Consider the following 5,540-nt stretch of genomic DNA (forward strand, 5'->3'; position numbering starts at 1 on the left):
CCCGGATGGGGGCGGGGCCCGCGCACGCGCACACCGCCCGGGGGGGCGGTGCTGTGGGGCCGCGGGCGGGCGGCTGACGGGGTGAGGGGGCGCCTCACGGAGTGTGGGGGGCAGTGAGGGACTACTTCCTGAGGTGTGTGGGGCTCCTCACGGGGTGTGGGGGAGCTGAGGGGGCACCTCGTGGGGGTCTTATGAGGTGTGGAGGAAGCTCATGGGGTGTGGGGGGAGCTGAGGGGACTCCTCATTGGGTGTGGGGGGGTCTCATAGGTGTGGGGAGCGGAGAGGGAGCACCTCACGGGGCGTGCGGGGCTGAGGGGGCTCATGGGGTTGGGGTAGCGCCTCACAGGACAGCTCACCGGTGTGGTGGGGGCTCACAGGGTGAGGGGTTGGGGGAGCGGTGCAGGGTGCATGGGCTGGGATGTGAAGGGGGAGCTGTGTCGTGGCAGGGAAGGCGGGTGCCCCATGTGGCCGGGGGGGTGTCGCTGCAGGGTGCTGTGTCGCTGTGTGGGGGGCGAGGTGAGAAGTGGGGGTCGGGTGCTGTGAGGACAGAGTGGGAGGTTGTAAATGCCAGCTGACTCTTGCCCTCCAGCCTCCGCCTCCCTTTGCCCACAGTTTCCAGGGGCATTGCCAGGGAGGCACAGCTCTGGTCCAGGCGCTCCTATCGGCTGCTGCTGGCGAGTAGGAACCCCACAGGCCTCCCCCACAGAGTGGCCCCAAGTGCAAGTGAAAGGGACAAATTTTGGAGAAAAACTGTGGTCAGGCAGAAGCAGGCAGTGAAGTGGAGAAGGCAGCGCTGAGCAGATGGACCAGGCGGTGAAAGTGAGCAGCTCGGGTGCAGGACTGAAGCTGTGCCTTCTCTGGGAGGGTGGTGGGTTGTGTTTGGGAGGTAGCTGTTGGTAGAGAAAACCCTCCTGAAGACACAGAATTTCATATTTTTCATGTCAGCAGGCTGGACTATCCCGTAGGCTTCGGCTGTGTGCCTATGACCAAAAAGGTGCCGTGCATTTTTACAGCTGTTAGGTATCTCGCTGTAAAATCCCGCAGCAGTGGGGTTCTATCATTCTTACCTTAATGTAGCTCACTGATGTCAGTCCTGGCAGTGGGGATTGCATTAATCTTGCCTTCCCACTTCAGGGCAAACACTACTGGTGTCTTGTTTCCTCCAGAGTCTTGTAGTATGACAACTAACAGGAATTGACTGTCTTAATGAACCCCATTCTTCCCTCCCTCAGCTTTGGGTAGTGAAGCTATGGGCTTTAACTCAAGTGGCCAACTAGTCTGAACACTGGAAACAAAGCAATTTGCAGTAGAACATTATTTCGTATGAATGAAGAACCCACCCTTTTTCTTGAATACAAATTGAAAGAAGTGCGGGGGATTTTGTTGGAAGAGACTTATTAGGTAAAGTGAGAAATCTCGGAGTATTGAGAAAACTATGGGGAGGACTGCTATTTTGCTGTTGATACACCTTCCCCTGCAAATCTTGGGAAAGATTTTGTAGGGGGAAGACAGTCCTTTACCATTGATTCTGTGTGGAGAAATTGTGTGGGTTGGGAATTGTAGCATAGAAATTCTCGTGGCAGGAAAGGGGTCTCTGCATGTCTGGGGTTTAGGTTACTGAGCGAGTTTGACCAGAAAACCTATTTTCTGCATTGATATTAGGGAGAAAAAAAAATGTATGCTATTGGCTCTGGCACACAGTGGGAGCAAAAGGAAGAACTGTTCAGTACTGAGGTTCCCATCCTTCATTCCTTCCTTCTCTTGTCCTTGTAGTGACAAGGCATTCACAGGTCTGAAGCAGCAAACCTGGGACAAGGTCTTCATGCAGAATTCACAGATTCGTTGGAATCTGACAGGGCTGCACCACGAGCACTTCTCCAGTGGGGTTTCTGTCGGAGCATGCATTGGCTGTTGGGGCTTACCCCTACACATGGGGTTGTCAGGGCTTGAAATAAGCACTGACTGCATTTCTGCGTCTAGGTCGGGAGTAGGAAAAACCTCAACAGAGTATTGATGTGCTGTAATTGTCTTTGAAAGCCTTGCAGGTGGGGTGGATAAGAGATGCATCCTGTCATACAATCTCGAACTGTACCAGTGTACAATATGACACTCGTTTTGACAGGCTATCTTCCTTGTTTCCTGGGATTCCTAAGACTTATTAACAAATTGCTACCCAGCAAGCAAGACAGTGACATGTCAAAGAGCATAGTAGGATATCTCCTTCTGTTTCTGCCCTCTGATTTGAGCTGTGTATCTTTCGGCACCTTATATTACACGGAGGTACCATATCGTTCCAAGTTGTAAAATAGTTGTTGTGATACTTTTCTACCTTTGGTTGTTGTGGTGTTTGAATTGTTTTAAGAATAGATCCTCTCATAAAAGATTCCATAAAAATGGAAAGTGTTAATCGCAGCTTTCTGGAGTGCCTCTTCTTACGAAGAGCTGCAGACACTGCAAACAGTATTTGCATTGGTTAAGGAGTGCCTCATCAACATCTTACAGACAAAAATAAGTGTACAGTAAACACTAGTTTGTGAGGAATTTACAATTACAAACTGTGCGTCTGCCTGATGTTTCTTTCCATTAGTGGTTATTGTTTTATTGGCAAGCTTCTATTAAGAGAAATCTTCATCTCACATTCTCAGACTAATGCATTTCATGGAAGCAAAAAATATTTTCAGTGTGTTGCAGAAATTGGAATGTTTCTGCAGAAGGACCTTTGACCGCAAAGGAAGAGGAAAAAATGTTGTTGTTTCTTTTTTTCTACATTTTATTCCACTTGGATTTACTCTTTTTTTATTTAAATTTGGACACTATTATGAAGGGAAAGGGAGAGTCATTTAAAAATATTTATTGGCTTATTAAATTGAACTGCTTTGCTGCTGTAGAGCCAAGCTTTATAGAATTTGCACCATAGAAGTGTAATATTTCCTTAACAGAAGACATAAAATCAGTTTTGCTCCAATTTTCAAGGATAATAGATGGTTAATTATAAAAACAATGGAAGTAATATAATCCCCTGCATATTCAAAACTTATGATCTTATTCTTGTAAAACATGAGACTGTCACCAGCCACATGAAGCACATTAATTGGCTACTTCTTGTGTGATCAGCAGTGAAAAATATAGCAGACACTTTGAAACTTACTTAAGATAACTGGCAGTCAGTTAATACAAATTAACTGGGCTGGACAACATGGTTTTATCCAGTGTTGTAAGATGAAGGTAATATTCAATTAAATTTAAAAATCAGGACATTAAACATGAAGAAAGGAAATACTTGGTCATACAACACATGACTAACAGTGCTGCTCATTGCCACAGGTAGCAATAAATATTTTAAAAGGCACAGATATTTATATAGATCTGAAAAATATCCAGGGTTTTCATAATTAATGACCACTTGGAAGGGATATTAAATCTTGTGATTCAGGGCATAAAGCAATCTTGATTAGAGATCAGGATCAGGGTACATATTACTCGATGCGTGCGATGCTGAGGCTAGTAAAGTGACCAAAATGCTGGCTTGCATCCATAGATGCTCCTCAAGCAAATCTCGGGACATCATTCTCCCCTTGTACTCGGCCTTAGAGAGGCCGCAGCTGGAGTACTGTGTCCAGTTCTGGGCCCCACGATTCAAAAAGGATGTGGAAAAGCTTGAGAGAGTGCAGCGAAGAGCCACGTGCATGATCAGAGGTCAGGAAAACAGAGCTTACGACGACAGGCTGAGAGCCATGGGACTCTTTAGCCTGGAAAAGCGCAGGCTCAGGGATGATCTGATGGCCACCTATAAGTTTATCAGGGGTGACCACCAGAATCTGGGGGAACATTTGTTCGCCAGAGCACCCTAAGGGATGACAAGGTTGAATGGTTATAAACTACTGCAAGACCATTTCAGGTTGGACATAAGAAAGAATTTCTTTACTGTCTGAGCCCCCAAGGTCTGGAAGAGCCTGCCATCGGAGGTGGTTTAAGCACCTACATTGAACGCCTTCAAGAGTAATTTGGATGCTTATCTTGCTGGGATCCTATGACCCCAGCTGACTTCCTGCCCTTTGGGTGGGGAGCTGGACTCTGATCTTCCAAGGTCCCTTCCAGCCCTAATGTCTATGAAATCTATTAAATCTACTACAGCTTTTGTGAGCTATCCTATAAAGCTGGTTCTGACCAAGAACAAGAAGTACCCCTGTGTGATCCCTGTTAGAAATGCCAATGCTTTGCCTACACTTGTTCAGAAGTAACACTACATTACAAAAATCTAATGTGGATGCAGTCAGAGGAATTAAATTATTTTTTAAACGAAGGCTAAGGTTGAATTTATATTTAAGAGTTTAGCTCACGTAGCGGTGTTTGGTTAGGATGTGAATAAAACCATGTCATAGTTAACAATGCAGGGAAAACCTTGTTGTAAACATGCAAACTTGAGTTATAGCAGCAAAAGAACTTGCACCAATAAGGGTTTGCTAACAGCTGTACAAGTGAACTGTTTCTAGTGTAGACAAGACATTCTGTACAAACCAGAAAAGTCCGTGCTGAAACAGCAGGAGACCCATGGGTTCCAAGGATAATAATTTTTTTCCTTTTGTCTGTGGATTTCTATTGACCCTGCCCTGGAACTACTCTATATAGTATTTGACATGCACATCCATCTCAGTTTGTAGAAAAACAGGAGGCAAAAATGTAGTTAACAGAATTTATTGTTTGAAATACCATACTCATGTGATTTTGAGTGAACCCTTTTAAGTGGCCATTTTCAATACCATAATTTAATAAAATATAGGAGATAGAATAGACTGGATTCCTCACATTCTAATATCCTTCTATCTGCATGCTGCTTAAAATGGCTTGCCCTGTAATTGTGGGTATGGGGGGGGCAGACCATTTATTAATGACAAATGTAACTACTATAGGACTGCGCCAGGTGAGCAGCAGAGCTGTCATCAGTCCTGGCTCCACTTGCCCATAGCTCCATCGTCTGCTTTGTCACTTCCTTTTCCTTTGTTCCCAGTCCCTTGGGGTTTCAGGGAGTTGCAGTTCAAACTACAGTCAGCACGGTTCTATAGGACTGTTCCTCCTGTCATCATGTACTCCATCAGCCATGATTTTTCTTATGTCGCCTTTCTATAAATTTTGATTATTAACAAAGGAAATATTTTTTTGTCAGTCTGTGAGGATGAGGTGAAATTGACATTTATCAGTATTTACCAATAAAAATTGAATCCTGCCAAGCCTAATTATTAGAGGTTCACCAATATATCAGTCCATATCTTATTGGCACTGATAAAAGAAAAATTGATGTTGTCGGCAATCGGCTTTTTTTGGCCAGTGTAGCCACTAATGTCATTGATAAACGCCCCGTGCACAGCCACAGCATGCTGTGCCCAGGAATATAGCTGGACAGCTAGTAAGTCTATGGGACAGAAGGGGCATGGAGGGAGGGCAGATAGTTTCTAGGGTCGGAAGGGACCTGAACAGATCATCTAGTCTGACCCCCTGCCATGGCAGGAAAGAGTACTGGGGTCAAACGACCCCAGCAAGGT

General features: G+C 45.4%; 1 long non-coding RNA gene across 1 annotated transcript; it reads left to right on the top strand.

The window, feature by feature from the left end:
• The first annotated feature begins 580 nt into the window (after positions 1-580).
• Positions 581-1,991, top strand: LOC109309236. The gene is made up of 2 exons (XR_002100849.1): positions 581-819; positions 1,774-1,991. It is a non-coding gene; the product is annotated as an uncharacterized LOC109309236 (long non-coding RNA).
• Positions 1,992-5,540: the final 3,549 nt, after the last annotated feature.

The sequence above is a fragment of the Crocodylus porosus genome, unplaced genomic scaffold (genome assembly GCF_001723895.1).
Source record: "Crocodylus porosus isolate Cpor-Errol unplaced genomic scaffold, CroPor_comp1, whole genome shotgun sequence".
Taxonomy (NCBI): Eukaryota; Metazoa; Chordata; order Crocodylia; family Crocodylidae; genus Crocodylus; species Crocodylus porosus.